Genomic DNA, 27,618 nt, shown 5'->3' with positions numbered 1-27,618 from the left:
GTTATTTAAATATTTAATTCGTTATTAAATTCACGTGACAGTATATTTTATACGTAAGTACTGTTGTAATTTATATATATTATATATATATTTATATATTATATATATTTTGATGTACCGAAGTACATATGATATTTCCATGCAGATACTCTGCGTCATCATATGATGAAAGAGTGATGGAACGGAGAAAAATTCTCTCCGGCGCCGGGATTTGAACCCGGGTTTTCAGCTCTACGTGCTGATGCCCTATCCACTAAGCCACGCCGGATACAACCCCGACGCCGGTTAGAATCGTCTCAGATTAAGCTCCATCTCTTGGGTTCCCTCTAGTGGCCGCCCTCTCCACTACGTCATAGATGTCTATGAACGCAGGACCGAAGTCCATACATGTGTTGAGGTGCACTCGAATGAGTGACTGGTTGCCCGGGATCCAACGGTATGGGCGCCGTCTTAAATCACAAAGTGATTTATTACGCATATCATATATATTTGATGTACCGAAGTACATATGATATTTCCATGCAGATACTCTGCGTCATCATATGATGAAAGAGTGATGGAACGGAGAAAAATTCTCTCCGGCGCCGGGATTTGAACCCGGGTTTTCAGCTCTACGTGCCGATGCCCTATCCACTAAGCCACGCCGGATACAACCCCGTAGTGGAGAGGGCGGCCACTAGAGGGAACCCAAGAGATGGAGCTTAATCTGAGACGATTCTAACCGGCGTCGGGGTTGTATCCGGCGTGGCTTAGTGGATAGGGCATCGGCACGTAGAGCTGAAAACCCGGGTTCAAATCCCGGCGCCGGAGAGAATTTTTCTCCGTTCCATCACTCTTTCACTGTTGTAATTGTTCCGTCGCTAAACAGGCAAACACACGAATAAGCAGATGTAAACACAAAAACGGAGTGGGGAGACAGCCTGTACAAGTATGAGTCTCAGAGCGAAGCTATTACATGATCCATGTACAGTCTTAGAAAAAAGTTTTGCCGCACAGATATTTTATAAGTCCCAGAAAGGTGGCACAAACTTTTCTTCGAAGACTGTACACCTAACTTGTACTCAAAGTAAGCAAATGTAGGACTCTACTAATAACATAACTGAGTTGTCCAAAACTTTATTAATCTGCGTCTCCCCTGGCAGATTTTGAACATTTTGTGCACCCCTTCGCGGTTAATTTATTTTGATGTAGTAATGCGTCTTGAGGGGTAACTTTGGAATTGAATATCACATAAAAATGCACTCTTTTTTCTTGTTCTCCTTGTATTCCTTTTTTTCTTCCTTGTGTCCCCGTCTTCTCCCCCTATTCTCATCGTTCTTCTTGTCTTCCCATTATTGTCCTTGTCTTTCCCTTGTTCTTCCTTGTTTCCTATTATTCCTGTATTCAACTTGTTCTCCTTGTATTCCCATTATCATCGTGTTCTCCTTGTACTCTCCACGTTTCATTTGTCGCAACACCCACACATATTTCTGTGTCAAAATATTCAGAATAGTAAGGCTATGTACCTGTCGATTTTTTTTCAAAATACATATTAAAAATTTAATTGAGCATTTAGATTTACAATATATGTTTAAGAAGACAACGCAAATTGATGACGGGAGTAATAAGGGTTTTATATAGGCCTAAGTTAAGTTATTAAACGATGAAAGAGTAATGGAACGGAGAAAAATTCTCTCCGGCGCCGGGACTTGAACCCGGGTTTTCAGCTCTACGTGCTGATGCTTTATCCACTAAGCCACACCGGATACAACCCCGGCGTCGAACAGAATTGTCTCTGATTGAGTTCCAACTCTTGGGTTCCCTCTAGTGGCCGCCCTCTGCACTACGTCATAGATGTCTATGAACATAGGACTGAAGTCCACACATGTGCTGAGGTGCACTCGTTATGTGTGACTAGTTGGCCGGGATCCGACGGAATAAGCGCCGTCTTAAATCACGAAGTGATTTACGCATATCATATATTATTTCAATGTACCGAAGTACATATGATATTTCCATGCAGATATTCTGCGTCATCATACGATGAAAGAGTAATGGAACGGAGAAAAATTCTCTCCGGCGCCGGGATTTGAACCCGGGTTTTCAGCTCTACGTGCTGATGCTTTATCCACTAAGCCATACCGGATACAACCCCGGCGTCGAACAGAATTGTCTCTGATTGAGTTCCAACTCTTGGGTTCCCTCTAGTGGCCGCCCTCTGCACTACGTCATAGATGTCTATGAACATACGACTGAAGTCCACACATGTGCTGAGGTGCACTCGTTATGAGTGACTAGTTGGCCGGGATCCGACGGAATAAGCGCCGTCTTAAATCACGAAGTGATTTACGCATATCATATATTATTTCAATGTACCGAAGTACATATGATATTTCCATGCAGATATTCTGCGTCATCATACGATGAAAGAGTAATGGAACGGAGAAAAATTCTCTCCGGCGCCGGGACTTGAACCCGGGTTTTCAGCTCTACGTGCTGATGCTTTATCCACTAAGCCACACCGGAAATAATATATATATATATATATTAAGTTATTAAGTTTTTCATTTGTTACTATGAATTTGAAATCAACACAAAACAATATTGAAATAATTTTCATTGTTCTTAAAAAAAATACCGTAAATTAAAATAGTTTACAAAAGACACTGTCTGCTTTGTTCCAAATGCTAGAGATAAATTAACAAAAAATCGGGATAAGCTATATCGGACAGAGCCACAAGAGTTAAGCGTGAATACGTCGCTGGTAGAACTCTTAAGGTAAACATCAGTAATAACAATCAACATCTTTTCTCTCCAGATACCCTGAAAACCCGTTACATCTTCTCTATGATGGGACTCCTAGTTGTAGTCATATTGTATGCATTGAGAATAAACACATGTCTGTTGCTATAGTAACCATCGTCCTCTAACATTTGTTACCCGTTGCTTATACGCTTTTTCCCATCAGCACTGCATATGCTTTGACTGTGAATTGTAAACTGTTATGTCAAAGCAAAGCAGTGAATTTCGTGTTGTCAGGCAAAATACATTTTAATATTAGATCACAATAATCCTAATTACCAACATAATGTGCGAGAGGTCCGGAAGGAAAATATAGGCTACTTTTTCACAAATTATTAAACCATTGAAAAAACCTCCCGACATAAAGAAGAGATGTGGTAAATAAGTAGGCTAAATAAGCAAGACATCGTTCTTATTATTATTATTATTATTACTATTATTATTAGTCATATTATTTACTTACCTACTTATGACTTTTAAGGAATCCGGAGGTTCACTGCCCCACACACATAAGCCCGTCATCGGTCCCTATCCTCAGCAAGATTAATCCAGTCCCTACAATCATACCCACCTCCCTGAAATACATTTTAATATTATCCCCCCTTCTACGTCTCGGCTTCCTCAAAGTTATTTTTCCATCCGGCCTCCAACTGACACTCTATATGCATTTCTGGATTCGCCCATACGTGCTACTTGCCCTCACCATATGAAACGTCTGGATTTAACGTTCCTAATCATGTCAGGTGAAGAATACAATGTTTGCAGCTCTACGTTGTGTAACGTTCTCCTTTCTCCTGTAACTTCATGCCTCTTAGCCCAAAATATTTTACTAAGCACTTTATTACACCAAATTACCTTTTGTCTCGTTTCTCTTATCTATACTCTAACCACGACGTAAATACCAGATCACTTATCTGTGGCACGCTAAGTATACCTCTTCATAGAACATCTTGTTTTTCATCATCTTTTACAATATCCACCTCGCGTCAATGGAATTCCTTGTCACAAAGTATTAGGGGCTGCAAGACAACAAACATCTTTAAGAACAGCTTAAAAGATAACCTTATTAGCATTTCACTCCAATCATACTGATTTAAAATATCACTGACTACATTGTTACTTCTTTATTTAGACATCATCCTGATTGTGCTGTATTTTAATTGTCTCATAATAATCTCTTTCTATTATCTAATATTATTTGAAATATATTAACATTCTATGTATTTTAATTTAATTCTGCTACACAGTTTATTTCAGTGTTTAATTAATAGTTCATAGTATTTTGTTGTTTAATTTGTAAATAACTCTTGTATACATGTAACTCTCATCTATATCAAATTGTTGAATTCTTTGTAAGTTCATGCATATGTATATACACTTTTTGCTGGTTGAGTGGAAGAGAAGGCCTTACGGCCTTAACTCTGCCAGCTAAAGTAAATCATTATTATTATTATTTTATTCTCAAACATCCCTAACCTCTTTTCCTCTCTCAAAGTGAAAGTCGAAGTTTCACAACCATACAGAGCAATTGGTAATATAACTGTTTTATAAATTCTAATTTTCAGCTTTTTTGAGAGCAGACTGGATGACAAAAGCTTCTCAACCGAATAATAACAGGCATTTCCCATGTTTATTCCGCGTTTAATTTCCTCCCGAGTGTCATTCATATTTTGTTACTGTTGCTCCAAGATATTTGAATTTTTTCACCATTTCAAAGGATAAATTTACAATTTCTATATTTCCATTTCTTACAATATTCCAGTCACGAGACTTATCGTATCGTATCATAACGTATCGTATCATAATCCTACTTTGTCTTTTCGGGATTTACTTCCAAACCTATCTCTTTACTTGCTTCTCGTGTTTTCTCTTATAGTTTGTGGATTCTCTCCTGACATATTCACGTTATCCGCATAGACAAGCAGCTGATGTAACCCGTTCAATTGCAAACACACTGTGTTGTCCTGGACTTTCTAATGGCATACTCTAATTAATTGATGAACTAGTGGACTTACTCGTGTTAAATATGAAATATCTGTCCGGCTTACAGCTGTTTCAGTGCTTCACGCACCATCATCAGAGCCTACTAGATCGCGGCGTCACCTCGAACTTCTCTGCCTGTTAGGAGGGTGTGTTTTGTTGTTGGAAGGTGTTGAATTGTGGAGTCGAATAGTGTGTGTGTACTGAAATTGATCTGTGTGTTGAGGATTTGATCAGGGTGTGTTTTAGTGTGTTTGTATATTTCATATTCTTCCAGTGTGTTGAGTTTTTGGTTCTTGGGTTGTGTGTGTAGGATTTCCATGTCCGTTTTTATGTTATTGTATGTATGGTTAGTATTGGTTATGTGATCGGCGTATGTAGACGTATTGTGTCCTCTGGTTATAGCTTTAATGTGTTCTTTGTAGCGTGTTTGGAATGATCTGCCTGTCTGTCCTATGTAGAACTTGTCGCAACTATTACATTTGAGTTTGTATACACCTGTGTGGTTGTATTTATTTGTTTGTGTCTTTTGTGTGTTGAGATGTCTTTGTAGTGTGTTTTCTGTTCTGTATGTTATGTTGTATTTCTGTTTCCTGAATGAATCTAGTAGGCTGTGATGATGGTTCGTGAAGCACTGAAACAGCTGTAAGCTGTATTTAATTCGAGTATGTCCACTAGTTCATCAATTAATTATATTCAAGTGTTAAAAGTGGTGTACGCAAGATTCAAAATGGGGCATACTCTAGATCTAGAACAAAGTAAAAAAGTTACGGTATTATTATGATGATGATGATGATGATGATTATTATTATTATTATTATTATTATTATTATTATTATTATTATTATTATATGGCTTTGTGATTTTACCCGTTTTGGTGATATTTTGTATTAGTTGGCAACACTGAAGAGATGGCAGAGTAGTCTTTTAGGAACTGCTCTTACGTGATCCTCACTATAGCTAGTAGTTGCAGTATCATACGAGTACACAAAATGAGAACTACGTGCCAAGGTTGTTATTAATACATAATTAAAACAACCGAGTTCCTCTAGGGACCTAATTTTGTCAGCGTTTAAGACTGCATAAAGCAACACTAATAATTAAATCCTTAAGCTTACGTAACGGTGTAAATAAGAGGTGCATAATTAACATTGACAAAACATGAGCAAGCTTAGTTCTGCCCTCTTTAATCACCTAATCGTTTCCTAAACAGCATTGCAATTTGTCTCTAAGACAATTATGGCACATTTTATGTACTTGTACTATGAATAGTGGCAAAGAAATCTTTTAATATACTACTACTAATGTAACTAATGATTCCTATTATCAGCTACACTATTCAACAGCTACTTGGAGGATTTACTGAAGAAATGTTTTGTGGTAGTCTGTATAGCTCAATTGATGAATTGTATATGCTGTAAATTGTATAGTAGCCTGTATAGCTGAACTGATGAATTCTTTACGATTATAAATTGAATTAATCTATTTGATATTAGTTGTAAAAATTTGCTTAATAAAAGTATGCTTGTAAATTGAATTAATATGCTTACTTTGTATTGTATATGTTTGTATAGTTTTGGCCGATGAATTGTATATGCTTTAAATTGAATAGTAATCTGTATAGCTCTATTGATAAATTGTTTGTGTTTGTAATTTGAAGTACTTTGCATGATATGTATTATCAATTTCTGTATATCACAACTGATTGAATTGTTTATGCCTTAAATTTAATTAATTTACTTGTTTTGTATTATACATATAGCTCAACTGATGAATAATCGTTTGCGTTGGTAAATTTAATAATCTGATTGGCTATGTTTTGTATATTTTTAGTAGAGCCATCGATGTAGCTCAGTCGGCAGACTCGCTGGGCTGCTGATCCGGAGCTGCGTTCGGGCTTGGGTTGGATCCCCCTTTGGTCTCATTGAATGGTTTCTTCCGAGGTTTTCCCCAACCGTGGGACTGAAGCTGGATGATCTATAGCGAGTCCTCGGCATCACTTCATTTCACCCCTTTGATTTGATTACCTGGTTGGGCTTTTCCGAGGTTTTCCCCAACCAAAAGGCAAATGCCGGGTAATCTTTTGGCGAATCCTCGGACCTCACCTCATCATTGTAGAAAATTATTAAATTGTAAAACTGTAAAAATTGTAAAATATTGTATAATCTGGTCCACACCTGTGGAGTAACGGTCAGCGCGTCTGGCTGCGAAACTAGGTGGCCCGGGTTCGAATCCCGGTCGGGGCAAGTTATCTGGTTGAGGTTTTTCCCGGGGTTTTCCCTCAACCCAATACGAGCAAATGGTGGGTAACTTTCGGTGCTGGACCCCGGACTCATTTCACCGGCATTATCACCTTCATATCATTCAGACGCTAAATAACCTAGATGTTGATACAGCGTCGTAAAATAACCCAATTAAATAAAAAAAAATTTAAAAAAATTGTAAAATCTGTAAAAACTGTAATTGTAATATTGTAAAATTTTGACTTGTTCCACATCTTAAAGCTTCATTGCTCATGTAAGATCTATAGAATATAATGAATGAATGAATGAATGAATGAATGAGTGCATGGGAGAAGTGCCAGTAGGAGGGAAACGAATATAGTGCATAAGATTTGTTGATGATTTTTATTGGTTATTTTACGACTATTTTGAAACTCCTATGGCTATATGAAGGGGTTATTTTAATACTGGTACAACTCCACTCTTAATCAAATTGAAGTTAACTATACTTTCAGTATAACAGATGTCCATTCTTTTTATTATGAAAGTACTACAACTCCAACTTTCTTCTTCTGCCAACATAATGCGGGCGTCTTAGATAATCCTACAAGAAAATTACTTTTATAGTGATATGAAAATTGGAAATTTACCCTTTGAAAAGATAAAAAAGTTCAGATATCTTGAAGCAACAGTAACAAATAATAATGACACTCGGGAGGAAATTAAACGTAGAATAAATTTGGGAAATGCCTGTTATTATTTGGTTGAGAGCTTTTATCATCCTATCTGCTCTCAAAAAAAGCTGACTGAATTTATAAAACAGTTATTTTACCGGTTGTTCTGTATGATTCTGAAACTTGGACTCTCACTTTTAGAGAGGAACAGAGATTAAGGATGTTTGAGAGTAAGGTGCTTGGGAAAATATTTGAGACTAAGAGGGATGAAGTTACAGGAGAATAGAGAAAATTACACAACACAGAACTGCACGCATTGTATTCCTTACCTGGCTTAATTAGGAATATTAGGTCCAACGTTTGAGATGAATAGGGCATGTAGCACGTATGGGCGAATCCAAAAATGCATATAGAATGTTAGAAGGTCGGAGGGAAAAAGACCTTTGGGGAGTCCAAGATGTAGATGGGAAGATAATATAAAAATGGATTTGAGAGAAGTGGGATATGATTGTAGAGATTTGATTAATCTTGCTGAGGATAGGGACCGATAGCGGGCTTATGTGAGGGCGGCAATGAACCTCCGGGTTCCTTAAAAACCATTTGTAAGTAAGGTTTAGTAAGTGGTGTAACTCAATTCTGTCCCATGCTAAACAAAAATGAGTGATTGTAAAGAGATTTTGATTTTATTGATGATCAAGATCTTGATCAAAATTATAAAATATGCATTCTTATACTGAAATCCAACATCTTTTCAATAAAAGCATTATTCTGGCACACATCCAAACAGTTGCTTTGGATTTATCAATCGTAAATTGAAATTTTTTATTTGATTAGTGGTATTCACCTATTCTCTCCCCTTTATTAGATATGTCCAACACAATATTCATTGTTGGTACCACTGATTCGTACCAATGGGCATATTCGTGGTCCAGGTCACACAGGGGTTTTCTCTGGGGAATCCGATTCCTCAGTAATATCTCAACAAACCTTCATTATTATCTCATCTCATTGCGGATGTAGCGTAGACCAGCCTCCTATGACGCACAATGGAACACGACTCTGTCGGTAAATTGGTCTACACAACTCGCTTCTTAAGACTGGATGATGACCAGTCAAATACTCGCTATTTACTTACTTAGGCCTACATACTTATTAACTTTTAGGCACGTACGGTCAGAAGGCCCGTGCATTGGATTTTAGAGAAAATTATGATAATATAAAATCTGTATGTATAATATTACTCAATAAATCCACCCACCCACCCACCCACCCAACCAACCATCCACCCATCCATCCATCCATCCAAATATATCTATCTATCTGTCTGTCTGTCTGTCTGTCTGTCTGTCTGTCTGTCTATCTATCTATCTATCTATCTATCTATCTATCTATCTATCTATCTATCTATCTATCTATCTATCTATCTATCTATCTATCTATCTATCTATCTATCTATCTATCTATCTATCTATCTATCTATCTATCTATCTATCTATCTATCTATCTATCTATCTATCTATCTATCTATCTATCTATCTATCTATCTATCTATCTATCTATCTATCTATCTATCTATCTATCTATCTATCTATCTATCTATCTATCTATCTATCTATCTATCTATCTATCTATCTATCTATCTATCTATCTATCTATTTTTAGAGAACCCAGAGGTTCATTGTCATCCTCACATAAGCCCGCTATCGATTCCTATCCTCAGCAAGAGTTATCCAGTCCCTACCATTATACCCCACCGCTTTCAAATTAATTTTAATATTATCCTTCCTTCTACGTCTCGGTCTCTCCAAAGGTATTTTCCCCTCCGGCTTCCCATTGACACTCAATATAATTTCTGGATTCGCTCATACGTACTACATGTCCTGCCGATCTCAAACGTCTGGATTTAGTGTTTCTAATTATGTCAGGTGAATAATACAATGCATGTAGTTCTGCGTTGTGTAACTTTGTCCATTCTCCTGTAACTTAATCCCTCTTAAAAAAAAAATATGGTTTATTTAACGACGCTCGTAACTGCAGAGGTTATATCAGCGTCGGCGGTTTGCCAGAATGTTTTCCCGCAGGAGTTTTTACATGCCAGTAAATCTACTGACATGAGCCTGTTGCATTCAAACACACTTAAATGACATCGACCTGGGCCGGGATCGAACCCGCAACCTCGAGCATAGAAGGCCAGCGCTATACCTACTAGGTACCCAGGCCGACTTCATCCCTCTTAGACCCAAATATTTTCTTAAGTACCTTATTCCCAAACACCCATACTCTCTGTTTCTCTCTCAAAGTAAGAGTCCCAAGTATCCGCCATTAGCAAAAATAAATTTTAAATTAAGCACCTAAATTGAGGTAAAATAATCATCACGAAATCACATCCTTACATTATTATAGAAGGGACAGAACTGCAGGGTAAAAGAAAAATCTCAAGAATAATTTTGGAGCTATTGACAATAATTAATTTTGCTGGTGTAGAATCTGTTAATATTGTAGTAATGCTGTTATATATTTCATGTGCATCGTTCGCAGATAAATTGGCTCGTATTATATTGAATACGAATAAAACCCGCATAATACTCTGGAGAGATCGTTGTACATAAATGGGCAGACTGATAGACAACCAGATGATTTCCCCATAATTCTGTTTTCGTTTTCAGCGATAGGGAAAACGTAAATTGTGAAAATCTCGAAATCGTATTTCCTTAATGTGAAACATTTTAGCGGAACTCTATAGATAAGAATAAAATTGTCCCATTTCTATACTATGATAATGTCACTCATGTTACTATCACAGTATAATACTGTATACTGTATACAGTCACGAAGCTTGAGTTGTGAAGGTGTTAGAAACAAAAGACTGTGCCGGTACTACTTCGCACTGTCTGTAATTAGGCGGTATTAGCGATCCTAGTGATTAGCAACTATCTATGGATGCATATTTACTACGTACTGAGTTTCGTGATTGTATATACTAGACTGTGGTACTATGGAGACAGAAGCGGAAGGGTTTCTCACGTGGTCCGTCTCGCTCTGATCTCTATTTGAAGTGCCTTGAGGCTTCCTCAACTCAATATTCTGTCACGTGGGCATTACAAACAACGTTAATACACACCCTTCATAGCACTCGAGGCCGAACGGAACATATTCTTTCAGGGTGACCTCGCATCCAAATGGCTAGCCTTCTATACGTGTAGCACGTATAAAAAATAATGGCACTCGTACCTTAAAGCATAGACCAATCCTTTGAATTTCCCCCACCATACGCAGGGTTAGCATGCAGAATCAGTAACCACCAATCGGAGTCGAAATATGACCTGTCATCTGTACTGTAGGCGGGCCCTAGCCAATGACACATAATTTGTAAGGACTAATAAAGCGTAGCGTTGATGGGAGGCGTAGCACATGCGCAGATGAATTATGGTCAGTCCCAGAAATCTTTGAAGTAATTTCGCGGAGTCTATCTGTGCTGGAGTGTATTGCGGGCAGCATGAGCTCGAGTCCGCTAAGGGATAAGATGCTCGTGTTAGAAGGTGGAGTAGGTTAGCGAGGGTGGTAATAATCAGAATCTTAGGCCTATATTATTTATTCGTGGGAAAGCTATATCTGGGGCTCCTAATATTAATGTTACTAATCAATTACCAAAACCTCCAATTATGATTGGTATTACTATAAAAATAAATTATAATGAAGGCATGAGAGTTCAGATATAAGTAGGGAACGGATTTTTATGTAATTTCATGTTATATTCCTTTCAACCTAACCCTATATAAATAACAAATCTTTGCGAATCTTATAATTACCATTAATATATTAAAATTCGATACTACATATTTTTACATATTTACCCCACATTACATATTATGGTTTGGTGTTACATAAATCTATATATTTAGGGGTTTTATTCATTTTTACTTCTTTAAAAGGAAAAAGAAAACTTCTGCTGGGGAAGTTTACAATTTAAAAAACACTGCTTTAAAAAGCCTTTTTACCTACCCGATAAAGGATATATTTCGGGACGAAATATAACATCTAAGTTCCAGGAAGTAAAAGAGGCACTCACCCCTTACCGCCCACTGTAAATTTAAGTGAACAAAAGACAACATTTCTCGTAGAACTACTTTGTATTGTAAAAATATAGAAGGGAATAATCTCATACGCATAAGCGGACGACATAGTAGTAGGGTCTACAGACCTTACAAAGTTGCAAGAAACAATAAACATCATGGTAAAATGGTGCAATAAAACAAATTTGATATAAATGTAAACAGAAACGGCGGAAAAGCACCAGAAACAGTAGAAATCGTCATGAGGAAAAGAATATTAAAAATTGTACCAGATTACAAATATCTAGGCTTAACAATACAAACCAGCGCAGGTATTGATATTAAATATTTTCATGATTTTACATATTTTGGTACATATTCAGCTTATTTTTCTTACATAAATATGTACATATTTCACACCTTGATATTACATAAACATCTGGTCCCTAGATATAAGCTATCCTCTCCGCGCAAGCGATTGCTGACTTCGTTCAACCAATGCCTCCCCCCAGAGCAGTCATTGGCCCTAGCCCTCCCACATACCGCTTGCGCAGAGGTCTTGTTTCGTCTTTCTACTCCACAGATGCCTGGGACGGACCATAGTTTTTGCGTGTAGCTCACCTATAAATTGAGACAACTCATCCTGCTGTTGTTTCATCCTGCCTGAGGTTTTTTTCCGTGATTTTCCTAAGGCGTAATACAAACGTCGGGATGAGCCCTAAAATAAATACGCCACGGACCTACATCCTACTCCCCAGAAACATTTTGATTATTTCCAAAATTAAATCCTCGATATAGATGCCTTGGCTTAGCTTTCTCACATTACTCCTGTAACATGAACGAGTTTACTTTATTCCATACGCACTACGAAAGACACAAAATCCTTCAATGTGCATAATAACAACTCTCCGGGTTCCTTCTTCCGATCCTGTATTCATGTTTCTCCTCCGCCTCCCCCACTTTATTTGGTAGCTATAAGCCATTCGGTATTCACCCTTCAAAATTTTCTAGAGCTCCTACAGTGTAGCATGAAAACTCGAAGTGAGACAAGTGGCCAACAGGCTTGGAGCTAACATATTCAGCTTTACTCAACCCTAGGACGCTTTTCCGCGTATCTTTTAACGTTCATCTTCCAATTTCCGAACATTCATCCTACCGTCGGTCCACACCTGTGAAGTAACGGTCAGCGCGTCTGGCCGCGAAACCAGGTGACCCGGGTTCGAATCCCGGTCGGGGAAAGTTACCTGTTTGAGGTTTTTCCGGAGTTTTCCCTCAACCCAATACGAGCAAATGCTGGGTAATTTTCGGTGCTGGACCCCGGACTCATTTCACCGACATTCTCACCTTCATTTCATTCAGACGCTAAATAACTTAGATGTTAATACAGCGTCGTAAAATAACCCAATAAAATAAATCCATTCGTCGGCGAGGCTGCTGTGGTTTCCTTTGGATTTCCAAAGGCGTTAAGACAAAATGTCGGTATGAACCATAAAAGAAATGGACCACGGAATTATGTACAGTTCCCCAAAAAAAGAATGAGACGATGGGATATTCTAGAGTCTCAGATGCAAGACACTGCACATGATTGAAGACTAGAGCAATGATACACAAAACAATGAATACTTGATTTACTTAAATTCAGGCTATTTGGTTTGTTTCTAGAACAGTTCCGAAATGCGCTTAAAAACTGCAAAAAAAATGGTAATATGACATAAATATCAGACAAATGTATACATAAATCGTGTAGTTAAATCGACATTTGGATCTTCATGACTAGATCGACACTCCGCGCAGAAATGAAAACTTCCGAGTCGTCTTAATACCTCAGACGCTAGGTCTTCTGCTTATGTTGCAGAAGAGAGCAAGTTCGATTCCTAGTCTATACCAATTATTTTTTTGTCTTAATAACAATGAAATATAGTCTACAGGGTCCTCACATTAAGTGTTAATGACCACAGACATTACAAAATTACAAATAGCAGCAGCAGCAGTAGCAGCAGCAGTAATAATAATAATAATAATAATAATAATAATAATAATAATAATAATAATAATAAATTCTAACTTTTAGCTTTTCGAGAGCAGACTTGATGATAAAAGTTTCTCCGCCGAATAATAACAGGCATTTCCCATATTTCTTCTGCTTCTAATTTCGTCTGGAGTGTTATTAATATTTGTTACTATTGCTCGAAGGTACTTCAATTTTTTCAACTTTTAAAAGGATAAATTTAATAATAATAATAATAATAATAATAATAATAATAATAAATATTTTTCCAAAGGCTATTACTGAAATTTATCTAAGTTACTAGTTCTGCAGAGCCTGGGAAAAGTGACATAAGTCAGTTTCCACAAACCTTTCTTGATCATTTATTTACAACTTACACTGGTTTATGTCGATTTGATTTTTTGCTGTATGAATTATTGTAATGGGAGAAATACTTATGTCTCTTTTCCCAGGCACTACAGAGTTAATCGGAATAGATTATAATTGTAAAGAAAATTTTGCCTACTTATACCTATCATTTATAAAATAAAATTATTTAGATATTTAAATGTAATCACATTACAACGTAGGCCTATTGCTAGAATATTTCTTATGACTATGGGTATTATATTTACACGTGAATGTAATTTACTATGCCTGTTGAAAAAGTTAATTGTGTACTTTAATTTTTAAAGACGATAGCGTCCTACAGCTTCCAATGTCGTCAGAAAATGTAAGTAATAAGGAAATAAAGAATAGGCCTAGAAAAGATTATTCAAGTATAAGAAGGAAGTTGCAAAGTAATTGAGAACAAAGGAAGAAAAAATAGATAGACCTAAATTAGCTTACTTACTTACTTACTGGCTTTTAAGGAACCCGGAGGTTCATTGCCGCCCTCACATAAGCCCGCCATTAGTCCCTATCCTGAGCAAGATCAATCCAGTCTCTATCATCATATCCCACCTCCCTCAAATCCATATTAATATTATCTTCCTATCTACGTCTCGGCCTCCCCAAAGGTCTTTTTCCCTTCGGCCACCCAACTAACACTCTATATGCATTTCTGGATTCGCCCATACGTGCTACATGTCCTGCCCATCTCAAACGTTTGGATTTAATGTTACTAATTATGTCAGGTGAAGAATACAATGCGTGCAGTTCTGTGTTGTGTAACTTTCTCCATTCTCCTGTAACTTCATCCCGCTTAGCCCCAAATATTTTCCTAAGCACCTTATTCTCAAACACCCTTAACCTATGTTCCTCTCTCAAAGTGAAAGTCAAAGTTTCACAACCATAAAAACAACCGGTAATATAACTGTTTTATAAATTCCAACTTTCAGATTTTTTGACAGCAGACTGGATGATAAAAGCTTCTCAACCGAATAATAACAGGCATTTACCATATATATTCTGTGTTTAATTTCCTCCCGAGTATCATTTATATTTGTTACTATTGCTCCCAGGCATTTGAATTTTTCCACTTCTTCAAAGGATAAATTTCCAATTTTTATATTTTCATTTCATACATAATCATATACTTTGTCTTTTTCGGGATTTACTCCCAAACCTATATCTCTTTACTTGCTTCCAGTAAAATCCCCGTGTTTTCCCTAATCTTTTGTGGATTTTTCTCCTAACATATTCACGTCGTCCGCATAGACAAGCAGCTGATGTAACCCGTTCCCAAAATTAACTTAACGAATGAAAAATATAGAATGGAAAACAAACTATGAAAGATGGATATTAAGAAATATGGGAAAGAACGAAAACTGAAATCAAGAAGATAGGAATAAATCGGATAGTAAGTGCGGGATATAAAATAAGAAAATAAATAAAGAAAGAAAGAAAGATATAGTAAGAGAAGTAGGTGTAACGAACTATTAGTAGAGTCTACAGAAAATTAGGAAACGAAATAAAATTAGAAAAAGGCAAAATTGTAAAACAAAAATATGGGCCTATAATGTCAACTTCACTCTTAGACTTGCATGAGGCTTACTATTATTAATGTGACAGCAACAAACCGTGAAACAGATGTGGTAACCACTACACAACGAGATTCGGTTAGGATCGTGTATCGGCGGCGTTTCCTTGTTTCGTTTTTTAGCCGTACAGAACGATTGTGTGAGTTCCTTCACACTGTAGGCTGCAGCAGCTTGTCACTCTCATTTATTACAACGCGAAATAAATTCTTGTCAAACGTGCCAAGAGTCTGGGCTATATACATATGTGCACTGCAGCTCTGCCGGCTACAAGTAGCTCACTGCAGTAGATGACAGAATGAAATTAAATTTCACAAGAGAGATGGGTATCACCTCCCTCCATGTGTCTGCACCTGGATCCATAAGCTCACCAGCCTGGCAGCAGCTAGAAGGTAAAAGAGCTGAGAACAAAAGAGATTAAACCCAACGAAAGGGAAGTGAAGAGAAAAAGGGAGACAGAGAAGGGGATAGAGAGAGAAAGAAAGATAGATTTGATAAAAAAAAAATGGAACTTTCATAAGGGGTTGAGTGAGTGGAAACCGAAGTCTGAAACGATTTGATGTAAAGTACGACTTCATCCCACTTTATTGACACTAATACTCATGAACAGGGAACGGATTTATATGGACTAAAAATATATGAAATATGTAAATATATATGTAGTTATTTTTACCAAAATATGGAATTAAATATGGATTTTTACCAAAATATGGAATTAAATATGGACTTAAAATTATAAAAAAATGACTATGTACGTTAAATATTGGTACATTTTAATCAAACTAAACAAAAAATATAATGGACGTACCTTATCTTCCAATGTAGTTTCAACAAAACACAATTTTTATTGTCTGTTACCATAACAATAGGTTACAAACATTTCTTTCAAGTGCTGAAAAGTGAATCTTCTTCTATTGTCTCTGAGGATAGATTTATACTGACTAAAAGAGCGTTCGACGTCACAAGAAGTAACTGGTACATAATTCAATTTCACAATGTCTGCTGGGGATAAGTCCAAGTTAATCTTCACTGTTGATTCACCACTCATCACAGCAACAACCTTTTGTAGTTCTTCATATCCAGGGTTTTTTGAAAGTACAGTGTCCACCTTAGCTCTTACTGCATCTGCAACTTTACCTCTACCACGATTCAGTTGTTCCACAGTACTATTTATAATTTCAAAACTTTCAGATAGTGAAAGGTGCCTATTTTGGAGACTTTTGAGCGTTTTTATGATGCATGAAAATGTATGCTGAATGTGAGCTAAGTCATTCTTCACACTTATGTCACAGGTAACTGTTTTCGCAGTATCAATTGAGACTGCATCTTCAGAGTCCAATGCAAGGAGAACATTGTTAATAGAGTCTATATGTTCGGCATAATATTCAACTGCTTCTAGCCATGTACCCCATCTAGTTAAAATTGGCTTTGGTGGCAATGGAATTTCAGGGTACATTTCTTTCAACACGTTAACTCTACTGGGAGCTTTGAGAAATACTTTTTTCACTGATGAAATCAACAAATCTACTTTAGGGAAATTGTCTCTGACCACTTCTGCCACACGATGAAATGCATGCGCCACACAAGTAAAATGAGTCAATTTAGGATATACAACAGATAATGCTTGTCCAGCTTTGACCATATAAGGGGCAGCATCGCTAATAAAGAATAACACATTATCGTACATAATACCCTTTGGCCACAGGATACCCATAGCTTCGTTGAACAGTTTAACTATAGTTTTGTTATTGCACTTTTCTAGAACATCACAATGTAAAAGAATTCGTTCAGAATATTGTTCACTTAACAAACCGATAACTACATTACCAACAAGTCTACCTTCTTTGTCGGGAGTCTCATCAATGGAAACCCAAATTGAACTATCTTTAATTTCATCTCTTATCTTCTGTATTGTCTCATCGTAGATGGATGGAGCATACGTCTTCCTAAGTGTTGACTCATCCGGGATTGTATGTTGAGTATATTTTTCAAGGAATTCCCTGAAGACCTTATTCTTTAGTTTGTAGAGAGGAATATCAGCAGAGATGAGAGAACGGCACAGGTCGATGTTAAACTCAGATCTTACATTCGATGTTGTTGGTTGTGTTAAAAACAATTGTCTCTGCTTGGAATTTAGTTGTTTGTTGGCCTGATGTTTACTAGTTGTAATGTGTTGTTGCACCAGGAACTTTTGTGTAGATGATACTGCACACTGACACAAATTACAAAATAATATTTTATTGTCAGTTGATAAACCATCTTCTTTAAATTCTGAAATGTAACTTGTTAGTTTTGATTTTAAATTGACTGAATGACGTACTTTTGGCATATTCACCGTCTTTATAGTATGATTTACAAAACTGAACCTATGTGTACTCTGACTGCCATTTAACTGTTGAGCTGCACAACTGAAGTCTGTTAAAAATTTTAAATTAAATTAATACAGTTTTGTAACTTACTTTCCCATTGTTGATAGGACTGCTAATTTTCAAATAACTCTGATGTTAAAGGGATTACTGAACATGTGTTTAAATCTCTATTGTTGAAATGTATTTTTAAAAGTTAATGGAATTTTGTTTTGTTTTATTGTTAAACCTAATATAATATGGACTGTTTTATATGAAATATGGAAAATATATGGAAATTAACGAAAATATGTACTAAACTCTAAAATATGGAAAAATATGGAAAATAAAAGTAGGATTTTTCAACCCTACACATTGTGAAACATAAAGATAATGCAAAATATAAATTATATTAGCTTTATAAGTAAATATGTATTTACATATAAATCCTTTCCCTGCTCATGAATAACAAAAGGATGTACGGAATAAGGTACTAAACACCCTCCACACCAACCGGAGTGTCACTTTATTAACGTGTTGGTCTTCATGCTCACGATTACACACGCGAATATTAGGCTATGTACTTTCCCGAATTACAATAGTTTAAGAGGGGAGACGGGTGAAATTTTGGTCCATTTCCAGTCAAAACTCGCATTTTCGTTTTCTTGTGAAAAGCGAATCAGCAATCTCTTATTTTATATGTTGAGCAAGTTTCAATGCTCTGTGGTCCTCGAAAGCATAAAAATTACGCAATACACAGGGTGTTTCCGGGCTAGTGCTAAGCTTACTAACTTTCAGGGATGATGAGGAAGGGCACATATATCATTAGATAATGAACCCTGGTCCGGAAATGACTGAGTCTAAAGTTATAAGCAAAAATGTAGTATTTAGTATTTATTTATTTAGTATTTAGTATTTATTTATTTAACCTGGTAGAGATAAGGCCGTCAGGCCTTCTCTGCCCCTCTACCAGGAGATTCCAACTACAATATCAACAATAAAATTACAATTAGTATTAAATTTACAATTACAATTACAAATAATATTACAGTTAGTATTAAATTTACAATTACAATAAAATCAAAGTACGAAAAGATTACCTGAATAATTAAAGCTAGATAATTTATCATAGAGAAACAAAGAATATTTTATATTTACTGAATTACAATTAAATCTAGAATAACAAAATTGTATAGTGATGAAATTACTGAATATTGAAATATTTTGTCATAGATTAAAGAAACTATTTACAAGTAATCAATTACTGACCAAGTGCCTAGTAAGTTTTCGTTTGAATTCAATTTTATTTCGACAGTCCCTGATGCTAGCAGGTAGCGAATTCCAGAGTCTTGGCAGGGCTATTGTGAAAGAAGATGAGTATGAGGAGGTGCGATGGGATGGTATTGTTAGTATTGTTTCATGACGAGAGCGTGTGTTCAGATTATGGTGGGAAGAAAGGTAAGTGAAGCGAGACGACAGGTACGAAACGAAATAATTTTATTCCTCTGTAGGGGAGAAGTGAGTACAGTGAGACAGGGAGAACAGTGAGACATTTTTTATTAGATGGTAAATTTTGATGTTGAGATGTTGGTAACAGTGGAGTTGTATGTTGCATGAGTAAAGTAACAATATTTTCATACTCGGTTTGATTCTAGTTATAAATGTGAGTGATGAAAAATTAATTCCTAATTTTTCACTCTAGAAGTAAAATTTTGGCTTATGTTTAATTAAGGTTATATTGGATATACAAATGAGATATAAATATGAATGTTTTGTTACCTAATACTATGGTACTTGAGATTATGTTTGGCAAAGTTTCGTCTTCCTTGTTTTAATTTTGAAGTGATGCCGTCATTTTTAAATGATCTATACGTAAAGGGAACAGTGAGACATGCCATTGAAGGGTACACTGAGACGTCTCACTGTTCCCATGTACCAATGATTTGCAAAAACAAACTAATTATATTACATTTACCAATAATTAACATTAAAAATGAACATACTAGTAACTAATTTAGGAACTGAAGCTTAAAATAATGGATACATTACGTTTTAATGGTTTCATAAATAAAACATTATTCACAAAATTTAAGAAAATGTTAAAAAATAATAAAGAATTACATTAAATTCTTATAATTATAAGCTTTGTCACCAAAAATTCATTTCATTTTTTCGCCAAATTTTGAAATGTCATGAAAAATTCACTTTTCCAAATGTTCCAGATGTTTCAATGGTTTCGAAGTCAGACATCAAAATAATTTTAAATAAGTCTACAGAACATGGCAAGATAAAGAGACAGCAAGCTTTCCTTTCTTTTGAAATAAATGTAAATAATTTCAATGTCCGTTAATAGACACTGTGGTGTCTCATTCTACCCTCCTAAATGGGAACAGCGAGACATTTGCATTTTTTTGACAAACACGTATTGTATATTATGTCCTTTATCTATTAACATTTTTGTTTATGTATTATTATACTCCATGTTTTAATGTCTATTTCTATTGTACTTGATTTTAAAAATACTTGAATTATCACTTGCATGCATGTCTTAATATTTTGTGTCTCACTGTACCCACTACTCCCCTTCACCTTATTTATGTGTATTTACCTGTAAATCTTACACATACTGTATTCATCTGACGTTGTTTACGTTGTCTACTTACTTCATTCCATTCAGTGAGCTGTCTGAGGGGTGGGGAGAGGAAACTACAATAAATCAATGCAGAAAGCGTAATGTGTAACGGACATGGTCGGTCCTGATATGCACGTCTGTAGACAGCACTGTACATGTACAAGTTGCAGTGTCCAGTCGATCAGTCCTAGTGAAATAGAGGAGTACACTAGAGCGGAATAAGCAGACCTGATTTTCGAATACGGATGAGCCAATGGGAACAGTAGACAAGCTCACAGATTGTATCGGGCCAAGTACCCATGTAGGAGACATCCGGCCCATACCATCTTTCCACGACTGTTCCAAAGGTTAAAGGAAGGAGGGCACGTGGTGCCAAATTACAATTTCATTTCCACCCAACTATTTTTGCTTATACCTTTCGACTCAGTCATTTCCGGACCAGAGTTCCTGATCTCAAATTGATACATGTGTCCTTCCCCATCATCCCTGAAAGTTAATAACACCAGCCCGGAAACACCCTGTATAAATGGCTTCACCCTTGAATTGTAATTCCATGCAAATTTTATAAGTTCTTTTCTCACATTTTTTTTTCAGCACATTTCGTCAGGTTCGAAGTGTAAAGGCTTTTACAATTGAAGGGTTCAGAACCATAGTGGGCCAAGCGCCATTTACCAAAACCGTGGAAAACAAGGGTTAAAGTGAAGTTATTACCATAATTCAATGGAAACATAATATAGCAAGTAATATAAAGTGTATACATTAAAACTAAATGATATGTCAGTCTTCATTAAACTATGGTATTCACTTAACTTTAACCCTTGCTTCCTCCGTTTTTAATAAATGGCGCTTGGCCCACTATGGCTCTGAACCCTTCAATGTTGATGCTAGGTACATGACTGCATGTTCTCTACACTGTGGTTAACAAAATAGTTTGTGGATTTTATGATTAAATTAATACTTTTTCAAATATAAAATTAAATATTTATAGTGGCATTGAACATTTTTATTTTTAGGAATGCAGAGGTTATAAAACATTTTCCCCCTTTTTGTAGTGAAGATATAGCCTAGCAGAAGTAATAAGTGATGTTTTTGTAAAGAGCTACATCGCTGGTTTTGCCAAAAAAAAATTTCAGACATTTTACTGAAAAATTGAGCGAAATATGCACCTGTTTCAAAATATTTCTGTTAATAATTCATAAACTGAGTCACAAAAATGAAAGTCCACCACATTATTATCTATGACACTGTGATTATGTGTAGTACAACAAATCAAGAACTTAGTTTGAAACTACTCAATTTTTGGAAACAATGATTTTCTTGAAATTTCGCTTTGAACCTAACGTTCAAAGCAATAATGATAAAACATGTAAAATTAGCCTATGTATTAAGGTGTGGAATATGTAATATTATATGAAATATTTTAAAATATTTCAAATAATATTTAAGGAAAACATCTCTACTTGTGCCTCTCATAATCATTTGTCTTTTTTTTCATACATACTCATTAATACAGATAATTACATAAAATCCGGACTCTAGTAATAAGAGAATAAGTTAATTCAGAAATATTCTTATTTAAAATCGGTTATGTAACGACACTGTATCAACTGGTAGGTTGAAGTGGTATAGCGTGATATTATTTGGCGAGAAGAGGACGAGGATTCGCCATAGTATTACCTAACATTCTTCTTACAGTCGGAGAAAATTTAGGGAGAAAACTCAGCTAGATTATCAGCCCAAGCAGGAACCGAACCACGCCCGAGGGCGGTTTAGAATCATCATGTAAACGTATCTAAATCATTAGCCATTCAGGTGACCAGAAATGCGTGTTGCCTACCGTATCACTGGGGAGAGTTATTTACAACATGATTTATTCTTGCCACATGTAAGCATCATTTCACATCTGCTCGTATAAATTAAAATCAGAGAGCGAAAAGCAGAAATTATCAACATCGCAGAATTCTACTGCAATACGGTGAATGTAAAATCTACTTCGGGGATATTCCTAGAAGTAAAGGGGGGGGGGGGTTCAGTATTTGAATCGAAATTCCACAATTAGTTACGAATCAGAAACATGAGCCTACGTTCTACCGGTATAATAATGACTTCATAATCTATATTAATTATCCTGATAGGGATTAATTCCATAATGACAGAAACACGATTTTACAGTCCAATTCCATTAACCGTCTCTATTACCAAAGATATATAAATCCAGGAATTTAGTTACAAGATCCATTGTTTAATTAAATAATACATATTTCATAATAATACTAATATAATTTCATATACGAGATTCCTCGATGTTGCAGAGGCACTGATACAAGTTATCTATTGTAGTTTAAATAGTGGAGGACAAATGGGTAACTACAGTGGAAATAAAGTTATTGTTCTTAGCTTTCTTTATCATTGTCGAAATTCAATTGCTGGAAATTTAATTAATTTTATTAAATTTCATATTATAAAATTGTGATATTTTATATTAATTCTATTTACTAATATAAAGCGTTACTTTTTAACTTTGCTCTAGAGTATGCCATTAGGAAAGTCGAGGATAACAGAGAGGGTTTGGAATTGAACGGGTTACCTCAGCTTCTTGTCTATGCGGATGACGTGAATATGTTAGGAGAAAATCCACAAACGATTATGGAAAACACGGGAATTTTACTGGAAGCAAGTAAAGAGATAGGTTTGGAAGTAAATCCCGAAAAGACAAAGTATATGATTATGTCTCGTGACGAGAATATTGTACGAAATGGAAATATAAAAATTGAAAATTTATCTTTTGAAGAGGTGGAGGAGTTCAAATATCTTGGAGCGGCAGTAACAAATATAAATGATACTCGGGAGGAAATTAAACACAGAATAAATATGGGAAATATTATTCGGTTGAGAAACTTTTATCATCCAGTCTGCTGTCGAAAAATCTGAAAGTTAGAATTTATAAAACACTTATATTACCGGTTCTTCTATATGGTTGTGAAACTTGGACTCTCACTTTGAGAGAGGAACATAGGTTAAGGGTGTTTGAGAATAAGGTGCTTAGGAAAATATTTGGGGCTAAGAGGAATGAAGTTACAGGAGAATGGAGAAAGTTACGCAACACAGAACTGCACGCATTGTATTCTTCACCTGACATAATTAGGAACATTAAATCCAGACGTTTGAGTTGGGCAGGGCATTATTAGTTAACAAACCCATTGCGCCTGACATCTACAATGCCTCCAGAGGTGAACGATCATCCACATATAATGAAAGTATCGTGTGGACAGAAACAACTTTAAAGCTGGTTTCCAAAACTGGATTTCGCTACTTATTGCAGGTCTCCAAATTCATCACGATAATGGGTGGGCACCAGTATCATACATTGGCCGAAATTTCATGAGTAACGTTATGCTAGCGTATAATATAATGAAATGTTACATTAATGAAAAAAGTTTATATTATGTAAGCACTTATGAGCTAATTCAAATTTTATGTAGGTCTATCTATTAATAACGGCTTCCAGTCCATGCCGAGCCGGCGATGACAAGGCAGATCTCGTGTCGACCTATCGTAAACTTGAGTAATAATAATAATAATAATAATATTAATAATAATAATAATAATAATAATAATAATAATAATAAATCCTGTAACCTGATCCCTCTTAGTCCCAAATATTTTCCTAAGGCTCTAAGAGGAATAAGGTTACAAGAGAATGGAGAAAGTTACACAACGCAGAGCTGCACGCATTGTATACTTCACCTGACATAATTAGGAACATTAAATCCAGACATTTGAGATGGGCAGGGCATGTAGCACGTATGGGCGAAACCAGAAATGCATATAGTGCGTTAGTTGGGAGGCCGGAGGGAAAAAGACCTTTGGGGAGGCCGAGATGTAGATGGGAAGATAATATATTTATGGATTTGAGGGAGGTGGGATATGATGGTAGAGACTGGATTAATCTTGCTCAGGATAGGGACCAATGGCGGGCTCATGTGAGGGCGGCAATGAACCTCCGGGTTCCTTAAAAGCCAGTAAGTAAGTAATGATAATAATAATAATAATAATAATAACAATAATAATAATACATTCATTCACACTATTCAGCTCAAGAACAGGTCTTTCACTGCAATCCAACATTCTCCAATCTTCCCTATTTTCCTCCTTCCTCTTCGTGTCCGCATAATATCCATGTAATATCTTAATGTTGCCTATCATCCGATACATTCTTCTCCCCCAAATCTTTTCCCGTTCACCATTCCTTCCAGTGCATCCTTCAGCAGTCAGTTTCTTCTCAGCCAGTGAACCGGCCAAATTCTTTTTCTCTTCCTGATAAGTTTAAGCATTTTTTTCACGCACTTTTTCTACTACAGCTTCATTTGTTATTCCGTTTTTTATGTTTAATACATCACCTCATATAAGAAATGTTCGTCCGTGTACAAGACAATATGGGAAGAGAGCTATTGATTACAGCATTCCGGGAACCAGTTGACAAATTCCAACCAGTGAGGAAAATAGATCTGTGTTATCGCTTGGATCTCCTGAGGATGATAACGTGAATATAGCCGTTCTATTATACGGGATGATTTAAGAAGCATGAACCCCCGCTTCAGGATTCAGTTTTATAGGTCATTTTGAGCAAAAAATATTCTATGAACACGGTTCAATTATCATCAGTTTTATATTTCTTTGTAAAAATTCTTATGTTATAATGTGAACCAAGTTTCTAACTTGTTTACGTCTTAATACAAACACTGGGGCCTGCACTAAGGGGTTCCGCTGTGACATGAATTACTGAGAGAGGTGTAGGATAGGTCAGGTCTGATGACATCAGCTGCCGATGAGTAGGCCTGAAATAGAATTTCAGAAACGTACATTGGAAGATGTGCCTTCATAAGCTAGATGACGTACGTACTATGAACACGATGCTCTCTATATCACTATTCTCGCTCCAGACGAATGTACAAACATCACGCGCTCATTAGCTATGGCGAGCTATGAAATGTTGCACGTACGACTCACATCAGTCCGAACAAATGCGTTATAGTGGAAAAAGGAATATTTGAAAATTTGTTTTAAAATACGAAACGCTTATTTTCTGTTTAAGGAGAGTGGGTAGTGATGCTGTGCAATTAAAGAATTTCAGTACAGAAGTTTAGTTCAATATTTCTAGGCTCTTAGTATGCAGAGTGGTATAGAAATTTCCATGATTATACAATAAATCATTCTGAATTCAGTGGTATAAAAGATAACTAATTAGTTTCTTATCCAAGTGCAAAAGAAAGACCCAACTGACAACCTGTTTTCCCACTTCGTTAAATGTACCTCATTTTTCAGGTGCACATTACTTGCTACAATCTTCACTCAAATGTCTTGTATTTTTTTTAAGTTATCAAGTAAAGTATGTTGTAAATTCTAAAGCAAAATTTATATCAATATTTCACCCTTAGTGAAACGGAAAACATATTTAACTTTAATTAACAATTTTTGCCGTTTTTTTTCAATGCGTATATATTTTTTTCCTTATGTTATGCATGTGATATTCTTAAACCCGTAGGTTTACTTTGTAGAACACAGGCTGCAGAAAACACTGTGAAAATTTCTTGTAAATTGATTCTGTAGTTTCAGAGATAAATGCACTTAAGTTTGAAAAAGATTAACTTACGGAAAGCTGTTAAAAAATGTACGAATTACAAGCGCCGTCAAATTTAAAGAGACCATTTGAAGAGCTTATCTGCATAGATACACCCTACAAATATATATATATATATATATATATATATATATATATATATATATATATATATGAAGAGTTCGCTGGAAAAACGATGAATGTCACAGTTTTCTTAAGGTTAATGGCATTATGTAATTCAATGGATCCCTGCGAAATTTAATGTTGTTCTTATGAAAAATGGTAAAAAGGAGAATTATCACCACGAATACAGTAATCTTTTCCTTTATTTTGTATAGAAACAGCACTACATCTTGCAGTTATAGACTCAATTAGATCATTATCTAATCCTTAACGGAAATGTGACACTCATCGTTTTTCCCGCGAACTCTTCATATAGCCTATATTGTTTTAAAGAGCAAGTTTTGTACTTTTTTAAACACGAAATAAAAAAAAATATCGGATTTTTTACCCTTAATCAGTACCCGGTCCCTTAAAAGAGTATTTTTAATAATCTTTCTGTGTTTTTTAATTGATTTTCTTTAATTCCGGTCAAAACCTTTTCTCTTTCTTAAGAATACAAAGATCTGTGCTCCATAAGCATCGTTGTTTGTAGATCGCACGTTAATTCTTTATGTAAACTGATGACGGGTGCACGTAAATTGCGGAGTAGGGGAAAGATGGAGGTGCACTTCAATTGCGGAGTTGGGGAAGGAAGCTATCAAAATGGTGGGGACACTGAAGCTAGGTTAACGAGTTTCACCCCACTTTCCCAGATTTAGGACTGACAGACTGACTGACTGGTGTGGTTAAACTTGCTTCATTATTATTTAGCTATGTTACTGACTTAGATTAGGTTATGTCAGGTAAGATTACGTTACTTTAACGGAAATTTCATGGATGTGATTTCGGTCCATTCGTGTGCTGCCCCAATAGACTGATGTACACAGAATGAACCAAGGTAACTCTAACTGGGAATGAACTGTTCAACTCTTATAAAAAGCTGATGAGTGAACGTCACTATGCTCTTCATTTATGTACCCCCACTCCTTATGAACAGCTAGTGAGAATGTCACTGCGCTCTTCGTTTGTTTCTCCTCGTAACTTCGCCAGGTATATTCAGTCCGGAATTTACATGTAAGCCTACCATTCGCTAGCCCATGATGAGGCCGTGTTTTTTGTCCGGAATTTGCATACGCTCTTCAATATTGATAATTATCGGACCTATATTCGTATGAAATTTTTGCTCAAAATGACACATAGCGCGGGTCATAATTCATTAATAACACTTTATAAGAAAACCCAAA

Source organism: Periplaneta americana, chromosome 5 (genome assembly GCF_040183065.1).
Source record: "Periplaneta americana isolate PAMFEO1 chromosome 5, P.americana_PAMFEO1_priV1, whole genome shotgun sequence".
Lineage (NCBI taxonomy): Eukaryota > Metazoa > Arthropoda > Insecta > Blattodea > Blattidae > Periplaneta > Periplaneta americana.
The sequence above is the reverse complement of the archived record's forward strand: the minus strand, read 5'-3'. Positions refer to the sequence as shown.